The sequence below is a fragment of the Opisthocomus hoazin genome, chromosome Z, assembly GCF_030867145.1.
Source record: "Opisthocomus hoazin isolate bOpiHoa1 chromosome Z, bOpiHoa1.hap1, whole genome shotgun sequence".
Taxonomy (NCBI): domain Eukaryota; kingdom Metazoa; phylum Chordata; class Aves; order Opisthocomiformes; family Opisthocomidae; genus Opisthocomus; species Opisthocomus hoazin.
Genome location: NC_134454.1, coordinates 32,707,406 through 32,726,462, shown reverse-complemented (window position 1 = coordinate 32,726,462; position 19,057 = coordinate 32,707,406). Strand labels below are relative to the sequence as shown.

General features: G+C 47.5%; 1 protein-coding gene across 2 annotated transcripts in view; it reads left to right on the top strand.

Annotated features, from left to right (window-relative positions):
- The first annotated feature begins 162 nt into the window (after positions 1–162).
- Positions 163–19,057, top strand: part of KIAA1958 (KIAA1958 ortholog) — a 75,389-nt gene continuing 56,494 nt past the window's right edge. Inside the window, exon 1 of one of the 2 annotated variants that reach the window (XM_075447186.1) lies at positions 163–344. The gene's annotated coding sequence lies outside the window, so the exon portion shown is untranslated. Of the gene's footprint in view, positions 345–1,218; positions 1,300–19,057 lie in introns of those variants that run through there. The other variant, XM_075447187.1, reaches the window with a different exon arrangement.

Sequence of the window (19,057 nt, the reverse complement as noted above, 5' to 3'; positions counted from 1 at the left end):
CCCACCGCGAGGATGCGGGGGGGGCGGGGATGCGGGGGGGGGCGGTCCCGCCGCCCGGTGCCCGGCGCGGGGCGGCGCGGGGCGGCGCGGGGCCGGTGCCGCCGCGGGCCTGGCCGTGCCCTCGCGCACTTCCTGCGGTGCGTGCGCGCGGTCCCGGTTTCCGGCCGCTGACGGGAGCCGCCGGCGCGGAGCTGGGCAGCGCGGGAGGAGGGAGGAGGGGGAGGGGCCACGGCCGCTCCCCCCACCTCCCCACCCCCGCGCGATATCGCGGTAATCCCCCCATGCGATACAGGCGATATTGCACCGCCTCCCCGCCCCGCGCGCCCGCGGACCGGCACCTGCAGGTACGTGACCCGCCCGTCGCCGCTGCTCCCCGTCCCGCTCTTTGTGCCCTCAGTGCGCGGGGGCAGCCGTGCCCTGACACCCCCCCCCCCCAGCACGTGAGGTGGGGGGGTCGGTGTTTGTCACGACGTAGGGAGCGGGGTGACACTCCCCCCCCCCCGCCTTGCATCCTCTTGTAGAAAGAAAAGCGACCCTTCCTGCACCCCCCCTCGGGCTGAAATAGAGGGGGGAGGGGGGCTGCGGTGTGGAGACCCCTGGGGTCTGGCCGTGTGGTTTGGGCGCCCCCTCCCCGGGGGCTTCACACTCCCCCCCCCCCCCCCCCCCGACACCTCCCGCGGGAGGGCAGGGGAGCGCCGGGGGTCCCTCTCGCCCCCCAGCCCCCCGCGAACTTGGCCTGTCAGCGAGGGGAGCCGGGAGGGAGGGCTGGAAACTGCGAAAGAAGCCGGGAGAGGGTGGTGAGGTGCAAAGGCAGAGAGCGGGAGCGGTGGGGGGATCCACTGAGCCTTGCGCGGTTCAATTCCGGCTGTCAGAGCGGGAGCCGCTTCCCAGCCAGAGGAGTGGCTGTGGCACAGACCTTACAGCCCCCCGCCCTCGGTTTTCGGGACCCCCGGGACGCGGCCGGTTGCTCGGCAGTACGAGACGCGGAGCGGGGGCCGTTTCCATCCAAGTGAATGAAGATCTGCTGTAGAAACAAAACCGCACACCGGCTGAAAACGAAGTCCTCGAGCGCGCCTGGCTCTCGGCGTCTGGATGGTTAGTCCGTGAAGTTTGCTCTCGCCTGCCTTCTCCGCCATTCCCCCTCTGTCCTTCCCAGAAACAGAACCTCGGTGCCGCAGTGCTGGAGCTGCGATAGATGCGCGAGCTGGACAGCGAGCTGCGGCGACAGTGATGGCTTTCCTTTTTTCTGCTGATTTGGAGAGAAATGGGACCAAGCCCTTAGTGCGCCTGTGAGCAGCGGTGAGAATTTGTGTCAAAATCGAATGATTACATCCCTTTGCTACATTCTGGATGACAGCTTTTCGGGTCAGGGACGAGGCTTGTTTTTCCTCACTCTTTTCCTTCTTTAAACAGAGTGACCCCAAAAGGTTTTTTCAGGTCAGGAGCAACCGGTTCCTGTTTCCCCCGGCGGCTGCTTCTGCTCCCCTCCATGTAATTGGGAGCTCAGACGGACAGGGCTGTGCTCGCGTGGTACTGCAATTAGCCTAATAACCCCAGCCAGCACCGCGCCGGGGCTGCGCGCCTGCCCCACAGCACGCGTTCGGGCTGCTCCCAGCCGGCTGGCATTGCCAGCAACATCTCCTCAGGGCAATGTTGTCTCAGGCTGGCTTTTGAAACGTCATTTTGGGCTTGGCTAACCCTGTTTTTGCCCGCTTCTGAAGCCACTTTGACAAAGGTCGAAGTTGGAAGTCGCACGGTTTGTGCACTCGCCTGCTGTCCTGGGCTGAGCCTGGCACGCGGCCTGGGTAACTGATATCCAGCAAAAAGCTGTTTTTCAATCTTGTGCTGAAGTTGATCAGCTCTTTGGAGTCCTTTACAGGTAAACTGATGAACCAACCTGAGAGTTTAAAAACCAAATGAGTAGTGAAGAGGTAAGGATTGGCAAAAAGATACTGTGTGAACTCAGTATTGACAGAAAGCGTTCAGGGGATAATGGATGGTCTTATGTGCAGCGTAAAGCTTGTTGTGAGAGAGAGAGTTACTCAGTGGAGTTACTCTTCCTGGTGTTGGCAGTAACTCATCTCCAGAGTGACACATGTCGTCTTCGTATTCCACTGAAACAGCTACGTTTCCAGTTGGTAACCGAAAACTTGTAGAAACACTGTGACAGCTCGAGTACTTTTCTTGCCATTGTTAGCAAGCTGGTTTGTTTGTTGGTTCATTTGTGGTTTTTTGGTGTTTTTTAAGTAAATACCTGTTGATGCTGCTCCTGTACTAGTGCCTCTGTGCGCCGGTAGTCTCTGTGCTACACCGGGAAGTTTCCTGTAACTGGACTTACTGAACGTTTCAAAAGCACGCTGTAGTTCTGCTTCGTTCACGCGATGAGAAGAGGTTTGTGGTTCTGTAGTCGCCGAGCTCCCGACGCGGTAGCAGTGTGCCTGGCTAGCAGCTTGCGCCTGGCAGTCACCAGGCACGCCTTCGTTAGGCGGCCACCAAACCTCGCCTCGTGGCCACGCACTCTGGCTCTGCAGAGACTCCCGGGGTTTCGGCAGCGCTGTCTGCTGCTATTTTCGGTCTCCCCCTCTTCCCTGTTAGTTACAAAAAGCAGACAGGAGAGGCCCGAAGGTCTCAAGTGAGGGCAGACCTGTGGTCCCAGCCTTGGCACACGTTTCCACGGTGCCACTGGTTTCCCACATCCGCACTCCGGGAGCGATAACCCATCCGTGCACAGCTCACAGAGGTGGTGTGAAAATTAACTACTGTTTGTAAGGCACTTCACAGAAACATATATGGCAATTAGTCTTCTCGAGGATTGTTAGGCATCTGGTAATTCAAGTGTAACTAGCTCAGGGTAAGGCTCTGCTTTCGAAGGTTATTGCTGCACACGTTCCTGCAAAGTAACACAGGGCGAGACGAAGGTTAGTGACTTAAAGCAGTGCAAATTTTTATTGGCTTTTCTGGTTCCTTTTCTCTGAAAAATATTCAGAAAGGAGTGTCAGTTGAAGTCAAATGTTTCCATGATGGATCTGCGTAATAGCTCAGAGGAACTTGACGACTTACACCTTAGTGCTGGTAATAATGAAGAGGACCCATGGAGCACGACTGCTTCATCTTCAGTTACTTGACCTTGGCTCTGATTTGTTGATTTATGAACTTTATTTACTGGCGGGGTTGGTGAATTCTCTTGCAAGACAGAAATTACAGCGTGCCAGCCCTCTCTCGTTTCCATGGTAATGAGTACATGGCACAGATTGCCTAATGAGACCCTTGGCTGGCCACTGATTGTCTGCATTTTTCTGGTTTGGTAGTTCTGGGCCCTGAAGTAAATAAAAGGTCTTGTTCACATGACTGTCCAAACTCAAGTGATCAAAACAGAAATAGAAATAACAGAATAAATGTCTTCAGCATGGTGAGAATGTATTGTAATTCAGCCTCAGTCATATGTACATGGGTGGGATGTAAGCAGATAACTTTCAGTAACGTGTCTTCTCTGAGAAGGGTATGGTGATAAAGGACCTGTCCCAGACTTCGGGTTCAGTTTGAGCTTGTGTGGCTGACTGACATCCGTGCAAAGAATTGAGTTATTTTGCATCATCTGGCAGCTATTCCCAATTACAGGTGTTTTCCACATTTTATGGTCTGCCCAGTTCTTGTTCCAGTCTTTGTGTTGCTGGAGAGTTCCTTCATATTGCTCCATTCCCTTTTCTTATTTATGGTTTAGCAACAGGCAAGATCTGCAAACTTCTGTTCACTTGACTTGTGTTAGCTCAGAGACATCACGAGTCCTGTTGGACCCAGCCATCTTTGGGTTTTAGTCCCGTGAAAAGTTACGGGAACAAAAGTTTTCCTGTAAGTGCGAAATCACAGGATTAGGTTCATGGTATTCACAGAGTGAGCACTGTGATCTTTTGCAAGTTTTTATTTCCACTGCAAGAGTTCAAAGTAATTATTTTACAAAAACAGTTACTGTACCTAAAATATTTTACATATGTGGTTTGTAAATAGTACCTAAGATAACTGAAAGAGATAAGGGGAGGGTATTGGTGCCTCTACCCTTTTCTCTCCAGCTTTGTTTATTTCACTAGTTTCCCACCCTTTATTGTATGGTCTGTGCTATTATTTTCCTCTGTGATCTTCAGTAAAGTGAGTGTCTTTGGTCAGTGTGGACAATTGGGCAAAAAAAAAACCCCAAATGTGTTTTCAAAACAGAAACATAAACACACAGCAGTGGGCAAACATTCAAACGCACGTGTTGCTTAACTTTGGCAACTGAACTAGATGGGAAGTACTTTTCTTTTCCTGAATAACCAGCACTGTAGTTTGAAAGCTTTATAGTTTAGTCTCTTCACCTGTGAACAGCTGCATCTTAACGAAAGAAATAGACAAGAAAGGTATCCATGATATAATTATCCTCTAGAGCAATTTTATTCAGAATATGTGTAAAGCTGGCAGCAACTGGATGTGGTAATTCCTTATTTCAGTGGGTCGTGGGTTAAGGCTTGAGAGAAGAAAAAAACACTGATGGTCTAGTAGTTTACACTGAAATTCTTTATTTGCCCAGCCAGAAAGCAGCCTCTAAAAGGCCTGTGGTACTTCACTGCGTATTAACCCGTCTTGCCTTAAAAATTGCTGGTTGGTGTGACAAACAGAATAAAACCAACTGGAACAAGTGTCAGGTTAGAAATCTGTCTTAAGGGGAAAGGTCCAGTGGAAAGCTGTGAAATGGTGAAGAGCCGGACAGCGCGTCGCGTTTAGGCTCCCGATTGCTGATCGTCTGCATTAGTTATATAGGTAGCCGCATTTTAAAGTGGTGTTCTCCCCTGCATGGAGGTGTGCTGGCCTGCGAACAAGGCAGCTGCGGTTGTTAAAAGCGGTTGTTGGGTTCTGCTGTTTCAGCTGCCAGTGCCAAATGCCATCCCCTGCCCCTGCACATGCCCTCCCCAACAAAAAAAGCAGGGTTTCTAGTATGCCTCTGCTGAATGCAACCATTTATTTTTTGGGTGTAAATTTCCACGTGGTCGAGGGCTGTGGTTTACAAGCTGTTTTGGGAAATCACTTAACAGTTTGTCCAGTAGTGTCCCAAAATAACTGCTCTTATATTTTATAAATATGGAAAGATGCATCATATATACACATGTATATTGCACAAGTATAAAATTACTCTTATTTATAAATATATATGTGATGTATAATATTTGTACTACATATCAGTAATTAATGTTGATGTTTTATTATGAATTTTGTATTTAATATATTATAATCTCTTACATTAACATGATATTTATGTTTTATTGCTATTATTATGCATTATTATTATACACATTCTGCTCAATTCTGTAGTCAGATGAGAGAGAAAAGATGGGTCTCACAGAGAAGGTGTCTGACTTATGGGGTGAGGTAGCTGTGGTTCTGCTGCAATCTGTCCTGCTCCCAGTCCTATCCAGTATTTTCCTGAACGATACCATGGAAAGAATAACGCACCTCCCTCCGTATTGCACCTGCATGGAGCACGGGGCTGGAGGAGCGGCAGAGACATGGGAGCACAGACTCGTGTTTCAAACTCATCTCAGCAGGTTGGAGATCTGGGCAGGAGATGACACGGTGTGAGGTGTGAAGTGCAGGGCTCTGCTCTGTGGTAGGAGGAGGGGAATGCTGGAATTGCAAGCTGGGTGGCAATTTTTTGGCCAAAATTCTTTTCAGCAAAAAAAGAAGGGCCCTGCAGAGGGGAAGAGAGTAACTTTGCTCCATAGCCAAGGATGGGACAGGAAACAATAATTTTCAGCAGGAGGCAAGCTCAGGGCTAGGCGTCAAAATGTGCTCTCTAAGAAAAAGGCTCACAAAGCTCTGGGATAAGCTATGAGGATGCTGCCATGGGAATTCCTCTCACTGAGTTTTAAATGAGTGTCTGTGAGCAGGGAGAGAAGAACTATGAGTCTGCTTAGGAGGAGCCCTAGTTTCTAGTGACTTTTCTTTCGTGATTAATCCCCTTGACTATAGGAAGTTCTTCTCTAGAACCAGAGTATAATGGACGTTTCCCAACAGGGCTGAAGAAAGACAACCAGAAACTCAATTTTTTTTTTTAATAGGAAATAGAGACAGGGAGTGGGGAGAAAGGGCACCTACCTGAAGTTGTGAGTGGCTGCAAGGCACCACCTCGGAATGCCGGAGCAGCATGACCCGGTGCGATGTGTGAGTGATGTCAGTGGCATGAAGAGGAAAATGCCGTGGCGGAATGAAGATGCTTTTCAATTGGCATATCTTCAGCTTTGTCTCCGTCACGATACTGATATCTCCCTAGAAGTAGCTGTGATGCAGGAAGGCGCTTAAACAGTTAGGAACTCCCTCCGTTTTTTGGAGAGCACGCTGGTACGGTATTGACACCTGTCTGGGCTACAGTCAGATGCTTCCATGTGGTTGTGCACAGGGAGTTTCCAGAACAGCAGCCAAAATTAGGGAAAGCTGAGCTTTTGGTATGCACTTGGTGTTGCAGTGCTTTTTTAGCTTTTCTGTTTGTCTCCTCTCCTTAAACCTGAAGCTGCAGATCGTCATGTCAGTACTTCTGGTGTCTCTGCAGTCTGTGGAGGGAAGAGGATGTATTTATGTCCCGTGCTATGCGTTCTCCTGAAGCTGTAGAGAAAACCCTCATCGCCGCGTGATAGTTTGCAAAATCCGCTGCAACACACCATAAGGAGCCAGCACATTTTGGCTGGTGACACTCCAAATGTCACAGCTCAGAATTTGCAAAATATTGCAGAATGAAACAACATTAATGAACTCTTCTCAAAACGTAGACGCTAACACTTCACAGAATCACAGAATCACAGAATAGTAGGGGTTGGAAGGGACCTCTGTGGGTCATCTAGTCCAACCCTCCTGCCGAAGCAGGGTCACCTACAGCAGGCTGCACAGGACCTTGTCCAGGTGCGTCTTGAATATCTCCAGAGAAGGAGACTCCACAACCTCCCTGGGCAGCCTGTGCCAGTGCTCCATCACCCTCAGAGGGAAGAAGTTCTTCCTCATGTTCAGACGGAACTTCCTGTGCCTCGGTTTGTGCCCATTGCCCCTTGTTCTGTCACTGGGCACCACTGAAAAGAGCTTGACCCCATCCTCCTGACACCCACCCTTCAGATATTTGTAAGCATTTATAAGGTCCCCTCGCAGCCTTCTCTTCTTCAGGCTGAACAAGCCCAGCTCCCTCAACCTCTCCTCGTAGGGGAGATGTTCCAGTCCCCTCATCATCCTCGTAGCCCTCCGCTGGACTCTGTCCAGTAGCTCTTCATCTTTCTTGAACTGGGGAGCCCAGAACTGGACACAGTACTTGTTTTAAATCTGTGAGATTTTGGTGCTTGCTGTTGACCTGGTTTTGCACAGAAGATGCCGATGGAACCATTCAGTGGAATGTTTTCCATTCATGAGGATTGTCGCTCTGCAGCAGTCTACAGTCTATAGTCATACCAGGTCATGCCACTCTACGCTGTGAGGTTAAATATCTGCTCAGATTTTATTAGAACTGCCTTTTTTTTTTTCGTGTTTAACTAGGAAAGTGAGTATTTCCTCTCTGAAATTTAAATTTTTTAGCTCTGTTAAGGGGAAGAATGATGCCTGGCTTCTATTTTTTTTTTCTTTCTTTCTTAGTTGAAGAAGTTTTTAACCTTCTTATCTAGGGGACCTAATATATGCCTATACATATCTCACGGGTGGGTGTCAGGAGGATGGGGCCAAGCTCTTTTCAGTAGTGCCCAGCGACAGGACAAGGGTCAATGGGCACAAACTGAAGCAGAGGAAGTTCCACCTGAACATGAGGAAGAACTTCTTCCCTCTGAGGGTGACGGAGCACTGGAACAGGCTGCCCAGGGAGGTTGTGGAGTCTCCTTCTCTGGAGTTATTCAAGACCCGCCTGGACAAGGTCCTCTGCAGCCTGCTGTAGGTGACCCTGCTTCGGCAGGGGGGTTGGACTAGATGACCCACAGAGGTCCCTTCCAACCCCGAACATTCTGTGATTCTGTGATCTACAACTATAAAATCAAGGGTGCCTTTTTAAAAACTGAGCTCTTCCTCATATACTCTGTGTTGAATTTTTTAGACTCAAGATGTAAACAATTATCGTGCAACAGTAAACACATTTGAAACTATTCTGTAAAGTGCTTGGCATAGTCCATGCTGGATGTGTGAATCCTAGCAGTTTTAGCAGACTTCATGAGTGTTGGCAACTTAATGTTAAACCATTCAGCTTTAACATTTCCATCTCTGGTTTCCAAAAATACTGACAACTGTTGTGGAACCAAGCCAGGTAAAAAGAAGTGTTGTCTTTACAACAAATGATTAAACATTATTTATCCACCGGCAGGTTGATAATTTCCAAACCTTCTATATTTCAAGTTATATTTCAATGTGAATTCTCCTTACAAGTTCAAGACTTGTGCCCCTGAGTCGAGACATGTGAAAAAACCTCATGCAAATAACTTGTGTCCAAAATCTTTTTTGGTTAAATCCTGTGCTCTGTACACAGCTTTGCTTCGTAGCGGGATATAGCTAAGAACCCCATAAATGTCATGTTTTCACTGAACTGAATGTTATGAATTAAACAAGCGATGTAGGACTCCACCCACTTGGTCTGACCTGGTGCCTGGCGTCAGCCTAAAGATTGGTCACGCTGCTGAGTGTTTGATGAACAGGCAGTGTGATTTGATTGACATGATGGTGGCTGATAAAGATTTTTTGGCTGGGGACAGCTAGGACAGATATTTAGATTTTACATATCTGTCTTGATTTGAGGAAGAGAAGATATTTATTGCAGGGTGGCTGAAGAAAGGCAGAAAATTATATATGCAATGTATATAAATCCACAGTATGTAAATTTTTTTCCCTTTGTCTTACCGTAGATAGTCTAAGGGCTCAGTCCTGTAACAGATGTTATGATGCAAGCCAGCAAAACACAGGTGAATGATCATCCCAGCAACAAAAACACTAGTCAGTTAATGCTTGCAAATTTTAGTAGATAATTAATTTCCATGCATTTTTTTCCACTATATTTTTTTCCCAAATTGTCTGTGAATGTGTCTCCTCTTCAGCTAGCTTTTTTGTCTGGTTAGATAATCTATTCTGAAATAATGAGACTGATTTCAGTATGGAAATGTAGAGCAGCCCTTCTTAGTAATGCATTCACATGTATGAAAAAAAAGGCTGGCAGAGAAGAAAATTAAAAATTTGTAAATTTGGATTTGCAATTTCTTTTGGACTGCAAGAGAATACATTGTACTGAGCATTGCAAATAGGCCCTGTTTTGGAACAGCTCCATGAGACAGAGTGGAGCATTACTGGAATACAGCATCAGGCAATTTATGTGGAGGGTAGTTATTCACCTGACCTTTTATTTGCAAGAAACGTTCCACACTTAATTGAGCTCTCTTCAATATGCTGCATCTGCTTTAATGCACTTTGTTTACTGTGTGCGTTTGAACAGTCTCATAAAGGTAGCAGGAATTTGTTTTGGTCTAGCCAGGAGTCAAGGAGAAATAGTGTCTTGGAGCCATATAGCAAAGATATGCATTATTAACCATTGCAATTTATTTTTTTGTGTGTATGTGTTAACAATCAGTACTTTCCTGTTGGATAGTTAACTCTGTAAAGCTAAGTGACCTCTTTCCAGTCAGGCATCTCTAAAACTCACTTCACCTCTACTGACCTCCTAGATACTGATTAAACTCTTTGGCTGTGTTTGATTAGCTTAGTTTACAGACCATTTAACTGGTGCAGAAGTATTTACATGGGATAATACTGGGAAGATTAAGATGGGGGAAGTAAAAACCTGGAACCACTTCAGCAGGTTTTATGAAACAAAGAGATATGAATCCAGCGTGTGTGTGTATTTTATATCTCAGGGCTTGCCCTGCAGGTTCAATGGTTTATTTTTTTTCTGGAGGAGAAGTTGCTCTTGCTTCATCAGTGGAAGGCAGTGATTTCCCTCACGGCAGCAGTTCTGCTTGTGGCCGTACCCTGTTGTGGGTGCCCTGCCCATGGCTTTGAGATTCACACTGGGCACGAGGAATATGCTTTCTAACACGGTAAGAGAAGAGCAAATTGCTCTGTGTTTTACTTCATTAGTATTGATGTGCTACAGCTGTCCTAGGACAATTAAAAAGTGGAAAGTCCGAGTGAACACATCTAGACTGGGCTGTTTGGTGACTTTCCTTGCTGCCTCCACCTGGTGAAGTTCACTGCTTGCCTGCACTGTGCAGTGTTGGAAGACAGGTTTTCTTGTTCCCACTGGCACAGCTGGGGTGGATTTGTAATATTACATTATATCCATCCTTTTCATCAAATGCCCTTTTTTCCACTCCTAATGGCCACTGGGCAGTGATCTTCACTGACGTGTTCCAAGGGACTTGCCAGTCTTTTTATTCCTCTCTCGTTTTTTTGGCAGACTGTAGCTCTTCAGAAGAAATTGCGATGAGCAGTGCGTATTGCCTTTCCTGCGCAGGTCATTCTTCAGGAGGGACTTGATTGTGCCTCTCAGTGAGGAGGTGGAGGAGTATCTGCATGTGGCTCTTGAGATGCCTATGTGGAGGAGGGAGCTGGAGTCTTTGCTCAAATGCAGTTTTGCCCTGGCCCTCACAGATGTCATTGTCAGGGTGTTGAGACTGGGTTGGCAAATTGAAGGACACACTTGGTTGCCTTGATGGTACTGTACAAAGCTTCCTGTAAAATTAATGCAGCCTTTAGGTCAGGCAATAGGTGTGGACATTCTGACTGTGCAGAGGGACCAGGGCTTTTGTGTGTACAAACCTACCCTTCCTCTGGGTTTTTTGTGGGTTGTCCATCTTGTGCAGTGCACAGTCTGGAGGTCCAGTGACTTACCTGCAGTCTTGCATGGGCTTTTTGTCCGTGGCTGATGTCCCAGTAAATGCGCTTCTGGGGACAGGTTGAGCAGAGGTCTGCAGCACGGTCTGGTGTGAAAGCTTCCTCCCAGCCAAATGGTGACTTGGGGTGTTGGACCAAGGCCCCCACAACTAACGCCAGTGCCCTCTGTCAGCAAGGTACTGCTCACACGGTGGGAAGGTCCGCTGTGCCTGTTGCATACCACTTTTGCGTGAATTAATACCTGCTCTCCAGGGTATGAGGTATTTTGTTGAAGCTTTATTGAAGGTCAAGTAAATTAAGTTGTATAGGTCATTTTCATCTGCTTGATTCACCTTTCCTCTCTGTTTAATGACTACTTTGAAGGACTCTTACAGCCATCAGGGGCCTGGCATTTTCTCTCATGACTCTTGCGCAAGCGTGATCCTATCCGGTTGCATTTAAGTGCTGTGCTGCTTTTGATTACGCTTTGCCTGTGCAAGTCGCTTCCTCAAAGATAGAAGTGTATCACTTCTACTGTATTTATAATTATCCTATGAGGAATTCAGAAGGATGTCAAAGGAAATTTTCTGCTGATGTGACATGCCGTTTCAGAAACAATGTCTTGTTTTTGTTGTATGTGGGGTTTTTTTTGCTAGTTTCAGGGGACTGACAAAATAAAACGGCATTACCATTTTTTACGTGATTTGACCCATTAGATTGTTTGGTAGAAAGTATATGAGTAGGCGGCAAATTGAATTGCTTTTACATTTTCAAGACACTTAAGATAGAAAATAGAAAAGACAGCACTAGATAAACATGCTGCATATATAATGATATTACTGCCAAGGAAATTTAATTCAGTCTTCAGTGATGGGTTTGGGCAGATGTGTTGCGTTCATCTAGAGATAAGGTAGTACATGCAGCGCAGTCTCAAGTAAGTAGGAACAGAATGAAATTGATATTTTGCATTAGTTGTGTGTTATTTATTGTATCTAAGTGCACAGCAGACACCTGATACTACCACCATCTGCCTGGTGTCAGATACTGCGTCCGCATGTGGAAAGGGTGGGATGGTGCTCTCTGGACTTTCTGTACAAGAATTGACTCAGAAAAGCTTCTATTTTGTAAGCACCTACTTTGCTAGTGCTTTTCTGGGTAATTTGCTTTCTTTGCTAAGGCTGTGGTTCTGTCATTAAAAATCAAGATTTGCATTAGGAGTTGGGCACCAGTGCATGGTGGTCCTAGTATTTTGTCTCAAGACAGTGAAAAGCATCGGTTATGATCAGCTCTTCTAAGAAACCAGTATTCCTGTGCTCTGAGGGTAGGAGACTGCAGGAAGACAGTTTTGGGATAGTTCAGTGTCAGAATATACTGTGAAGGGCAAGAAAGTCTCAAGTTTTGAAACAATAGTTTGGCTGAGTGCTCTGAAGAGGTAGATGTGAGTAATATCCTTAGATGGAGAATGAGAGAAGGGGGAAAACAACGTAAAAAATGCAGGGAAGTTTCCAGCTGTTTGAGTAGGAAAGAAACTGATGGAAGAAACTATCTGGTGTACCAGATAACCTCCGTGCTGTTTAGATGGGTGACGAGGTGGAACTCTCAAACTTGAGTTTGCCTCAGAAGTGACATAACTCAGGACTGGTGCTTCCGGAAAGAGCTTACCATGTTTTGGCATAAATCCATCACGGGAAAACCGAGTTTTGAATCAATTTCTCTAGGCAGGAGACTGCAGTACGCTCCGCAATGGTGTGGTCAGCAGTGGTCTGCCTTGGTCCTGTCCGCTGTCCATCCAGCTGCCCCTGAAGACCCCAAGGAGGACCATGTGAGCTGCCCACAGTGCGCTACCGTTTGCACTGCAGAAACGTGGCTCCCATTTTACGGAAGGAGAAACTGAGCCAGGGAGACCTGGGCTAAAGGGTGTTTTGTTGCCGAAGGGCATTATGTGCAGTCAGAGACCTTAGAGCTCCTGACTGCACCCCAAGATGAGAAACACCTCTGGGGTGATGAGATGGGATTGCCTTGCTCTTCCCAAGAGCACTGCAGTGGTTTTCCTGCCTGCCTGTGAAGGGATGAGCTCCAGAGGATGAGAAGATGTCGCAGCGCTGGGCTCGAGCTGTGCCATCCTGCTGCGTCTGCCTCGGAGTTTGGAAAGGTTTGTGTTTGAACAGTCCACCTTCCCCAAGGCTGGATGCAAAGAACAAGACCTCTGTTTCTTAGGTTTTTTTTCCTAATTGTATATCTGTTTTTTTGGCTAACCCGGCAGTGTCAGGTTTATAATTAAAGGAAAACAGCCTGTTCACCACTGACACCCCACTGCTCCAAAATCAAGGCTGTTACCAGAGCACAAAACCACCGTGATCCGGTCCCTGAGTGGTGACCACAGGTCTGGTGGTCTAACAAGTCAGAGGGGCACAAAATGGGGAGAACAACCTCTACCCTCACATCTGCACCACCAAGAGCAGCTACATCCTTCTACAAAGTCATGTGAAAATGACTTCTTTTGAGGGGGAAGTGTGTGTGAGAGGCTCGCTCAGCTACGGAGGGGGGCAAAAATAATGAGCAATTCATTCTGGTAAATGCACAGCTCCGCTGAGGAGTGTGATGTGCTGCAGGCCGAATGAAACCTGCACTTCTCCAGGTGGAGGGGAAACGTGCTTACAAAAGAAGGTGCAGGGGTAGCTTGTGGTCTTAATGAGTTCCTGAACCACCATGGTTGTCTTCGGGCCATGCCCAAGGTCAGAAGCAGGCTCAGTCCTGCGGGGTTCATGCTCTCGGGCTGTGTCGTGGTGGACACGTGCAAAAACAAGGGTAAAGGAGGGGAGACGTGGATGAACAGTTGCAAACCAGGCTGCACCTGGACAGCACTGTGAGCTGTCCTGGCAGTTTAGCAGTAAGCTGCTCCTGTTAATTTCTTGGCTCTCACGTCAGCAAGGGCTGGGACTGTGGTAGAAATGAGAGACAAAATACCCTTCCCCACAGACTGGGACAAAGCAACAGGTTTTTCTGGTCAGAGGAGGGAACCACATTCAACAGTGTCTTATTAGGGATGATACCTTAGCCAGTGATACCGTGAGGAGAAAGGGACTACAGCTATGCAGCAAAAAGACAAAATATTGGCGATGGAAGAGCTATCCGGTGCTGGCTGATGCTTGTCAGGAAATGCAGCTTGCTGTGTGTGGTGCGTGTGGACCTCATGCACGCTGCTGCGCCTGCAGCATGCAAGCCACCAGGCTTGCCTGTGCAAAGCAATGTGCCTGCATTTTGCTGACAGAAACAGAGTTTTTTTGCCCTTCCTAATGGGATCCAGTTGCTTGTTGTGCTAGGGGTGCACAGAGTAACCTGGTCAGATGGATGGAATGACCGTGCATAGCCTGGGGCCAGACACAGTGTTTATTCTGAGAAAATCTGTTTTATTCTGGTTTGTTTTGTGCTCGGGAATTCCTCTGCAGTGCCTGCTGGGGATTGAGTGGGCTGGGAGTGGGAAGTTGCAGACTGCTGGGGAGAGCAGTTTTTCAGGAACTTTTGCTGCTGTAAATGAAACCCATGCCCTGCATGGCTGCCAGCTGCTGCTTCAGAGTTAACAGAGAAGGTTGTCTAGAAACTGCCATAAAGGGCAATCCTTGGTTTTCTGTGGTAAGCGTGGTTTGAGAAAATAGACAAGCATTGTGAATTTGGTTTTACAGGCGTCTGTGCATGTGCTGCTCACCAGGAGTGCTCCTGACTGCTCCCTCTCTGCTGCATGGCTCAGAGAGCACACACTGCTCCAGCTCTTGCACCCTGACCAAAACCCCCCCCCGATTTCAAGATGGTGCGGACTGTCGCACTAGTGAGATACATCTTGCTTATGTTAACCTCAGTGACAATGCAGTTTAGCATGGCGTGAGTGGGGAGGTGCAAGGATGATCAAGTGAGTGCCCTCGTTGTGCATCACTCAGGGTCTGACATATGCCTGGCAACTGGGAGTCCCACTTGGCTGCCGTGTGCGTGGCAGCAGCACGTGCTGTGAACGTGCAGGGGCTGGGTGGAGCTGGTGAAGTTGAGCCAGGCACAAAAGCTTCACCTTAACCTTCCACCAGTCCCTCTGGACTGGCCTGGATGTCTCATGTATTTCTCCATGTCCTTGTGCCTGATGGTAGAACTATTAGTGTTGTTGGGGCAGTCAGATGCTATGAGGAGGCATGAAGAAAGTTACGGGCATACGTGAGCCTTGCTGAAACTGGCAGTCAGTGTTTGAGTTACACAGCTGGGTAAAGAGTGAATTTCTTAATAGCAGTTGTTAAAGTTGGTCTTTAACTTTCTGTGGAAGCACTTGTTAAAGCAGAGGTGGGTGACAGTGTTGCTCTGTTTCATTTGTTTAAAATACATGTGTGTTTTGGGTTTGGGGGGCTTTTTGCTGGCATTCATTTCTTAAGTCAGTCTTTCCCTAATTGTTGTGGATATGTGTGGCAGAATTTTGGTAGCAAGGGGTCTACGGGGTTGGCTTCTGTGAGAAGCTGCCAGAAGCTTCCCCCATGTCTGACAGAGCCAATGCCAGCCGGCGCAAAGATGGATCTGCTGCTGGCCAAGACCGAGCCCAGCAGCAATGGTGGTAGCCCCTCTGGGATAACACGGTTAAGAAGAAAAAAACCCTGTGTAAAAGGGCATTTTGCAGCTGGAGAGAGGAGCGAGAACTCTGCAGACACCGAGGTCACTGAAGAAGGAGGGGGAGGAGCAGAGGTTCCCCTGCAGCCTGTGGAGCAGACCATGGTGGGGCAGGCTGTGTCCCTGCAGCCCATGGAGGCCCATGGTGGAGCAGATCTCCACCTGCAGCCCATGGAAGCGACCCCAAGTTGGAGCAGGGGGATGCCTGAAGGAGGCTGTGACCCCGTGGGGAGCCTGCGCTGGAGCAGGGGCAGAGTGTGAGGAGTCCTCCCCCTGAGGAGGGAGGAGCGGCAGAGACAACGTGTGATGAACTGACCGTAACCCCCATTCCCCGTCCCCCTGCACCGCTTGGGGGAAGGAGGAAGAGAAAATCAGGAGTGAAGTTGGCCTGGGAATAAGGGAGGGGTGGGAAGAGGGTGTTGTTGAGATTTGTTTTTGTTTCTCATTACCCTGCTCTGATTTGATTTGCAATAAATTAAACTAATTTCACCAAGTCGAATCTGTTTTGCCTGTGACAGCAATTGCTGCGTGGATCTCTCACTGTCTTTATCTCAACCCACGAGTCTTTCATCGTGTTTTCTCTCCCCTGCCCAGCTGAGGAGGGTGAGGGACGGAGCAGCTTGGTGGGCACCTGAGTCCAGCCAGGGTCAACCATAACACTACTGTTAATTGCTGTGTCAGACAATGAATGTTACTGGCCTCAAAAGTATTCCACAGGTAGCAGAAGTGAGATGGTTGTTTTTACAGTGTGAAACTAATAAATACAGAACAACACCAAAACACGGAGCCCTGAACGGTACCGCTGTAGCGGTCTCTGGTGCTGTCTCCCTCTCCCCCCTTGCCACTGGCCCTAGCGGTCTCCATGCGTTGAAGGTCAATGGGAGAGAGGGTTTCTTCTGCACGTCTTGGGTCTTTACGGGGTTGGCTGAGGTATCACTTCTAGTTGCTGGCACAGAACCAATGCTGCCTGCCAAATGATGTATGTGTCCAACATGCTGCTGTCCTTCCTGCCTCCCCCCCAGCCCTTCTTGCTGTATCCGTTGGATTGGAGTCCAAATGTGAACAACCAGAAGCTTTACCTTTAAATACCTTTTTTAAATGGCTAGTTACCAAACACAGTGCTCTTAGCTATGAAATGTTTAACTTGCGCAGCTGTGCTGCAGAGAGGCAGATCTTTTGACTCTCCTTTCCCTATTGATCATCTTTCGAAAGTGTACAGCCAAGAGATTTTAATTTCTTGTCTTTTTTATCTTTGGCAGATTTATTCTCATGCTGCACAGCTATTCTAAACACAGGCGTTTCAAAATGCTCTGCAAGGCTTTATTTTTGTTCGTATCCGCTTTAGAAGTATTCCTAGGTCCGTTTTGTCCAATCTGGCAGTAAGTAGGTTAATTTTCCCCTGACTTTCCTGACTGTTTTGCTTGCTGTAGTGACTGTAGATTTAGACTCCAATGTAGTGTGGTGCTGGTGCAGCTGGCAATGAAACCTGATTTTAACAAAGGTGGCCGCGCCTCCAAGAACCAGACTGAAGACTGTACTTTATGTTTTTAACTAATTTGAGAGCAGTAGACAGAAAAGATGTTAAAAGGTGGAACAGAGCTGTGCAGTTTTCTCTCCTGGTGCTGCTGGGCTTTATGAAGCTGGTAATGTGGAGCTTGCCCTTTGCCAATATATTTTGGGATGCCCAAACTTCTCAGATGTCCTCTGTGTTTTGTAAAGCCTTTGAGGGCTTTGTTTCGGTGTGGTTGATTTCATGGACACTGGCTATTGTAATTTGGTTACAAACAGGCATGGTTACAGAAGTGCTAGCATTCATGCCCCACCAGAAGCGGCATTTCAGCACCTGCGTTTCCACCCTAGCGAAATAGTTAAATTTGGGCAGGTGATTGCAGAGAGATCAGCTTGTCAATATTGTAGATGGCATAAGGAAAAAAGATGTTTGTCTGTCCCGCGAGACTCAGTGTGGTCATCTGTTGGGTGGGTGCAGCAGCGTTTCTTTTTCTGTCACTACAGGAAAGCATGGGTCAGCAATTGCTTCCAACCTTTTGTCTAGCCAGGACAGGGGCATTTTGTGAAATGCACCCTTTTGTGTGGCACGCCAGCCAAGTCCCCATGCAGGGGGCTGCTTTGCTAAGGGCTGGTTTGCGGTGGTGTTGTTGGCTTTGTGCCTGTAATGGGACTCCGGCTGGAGGTGCCAGCTCGCTCTGACCCTTAGCGAGATCTCAGTAGACAAATGCTATTGATACCGTAGACTGAACTGGCAGCTTCAGTAGGGATAGGAAGCGGAACACAGCCGGGATGCTGGCACTTTTTCGGTGATTTCGGTGATCATGCTTAATCTGCACTCCCATCCTTCTGTTTGGTGCCAGCGTGCACCTTTTTCTTGCAGTTGGGCAGGTGGAAGTGGCGGGGGGGAGGACAGGGATGGCCCTTCAAATCCGGTGGATCTTGTTTTCTCCTGCCTTGCATGTGGCACAGTGGCTCTTGAAATGCATGAAGGTAAAGGTGACAATGCTGTCAGTGTGAAGCAGGGGTGAAATTCAGCTCAAGGCTTCGATCTGGTGTAAGGCAGGTGGGAATTGTCCCTCTGGCTTCTTTCTCAGGTTACTGGAGCATGGAGTATGGATATTGCAATTCGCCGCAGCGTGAGAGGACATCTTGCCTTGACAAAGTCAGAAGAAGTGCTATCCAGAGAGAGGTACCAAGAACATCACTGCTGAGTTTGGTGGTAGTAATTTTCACTATTCTCCCACCAACCTTCTCTCACTAGGAATAGTTTGCAATTGGAAGAAGGCAGCCATGTTTGCAGACAGCTCAAGAATGGTGCAAGGAATTAATGCAAGAATACACAATACAGATTTTTTTTGTTTGTTTTGGACTTACTGTACTACTGAATAATCAGCAACTCTGGCTAGAGATGATGCTGTTCAAGTGCTTTGCCGAAGAAGTTTTTTTGGAAAAATATCAGCAGAAATTCAAGAAAGCTGGTCAGGGCAGTTCAGTACACTTTTAGCCCCTGTATTAATCTCAGCATGTTCTTTTTCACCCTTTCCCCTTTTTGTTTGGTTTCAAATTTCTGAATAAGAGCCAGCATCATTTCTCAGTATAATTCCAAAATAGCCTTTCTAGGTTCTGCTTTCTTCCTCCGAGCAAGACATGTCCAGATATCTGCTGAATCTCTGTGAACAGTTATGTGTATCAGTCCTGACTGGCTTCAAATGCAAACACACCCATTCATCCAACTGTGCCATGGAGTATCTAATGTGTGCATGTCCTTGCAGAAAATGTTTACAAAAAATAGATTAGTAGCTATATATCTTAGAAAACTCTATGTTCCCTAGACTGCAATCTTCAGTTATTTTTGGTATGTTTTCCAGTGTTTGTCATTAACTGCTAATAGGTTATTCATATCTGGAGAGAGTTAGAAGAAATTAGGTATTGATGTCTATGTCCGTGGAATCACTATAGAATATGACACTTCAGCTGATATTTGTGGGATAAAGGTTTATTTTTTCTTTTTTGTGAATGACCAATGGCTGTGTATTTTCTACTAACTCTGTTCAAAGGCTGGAACAAA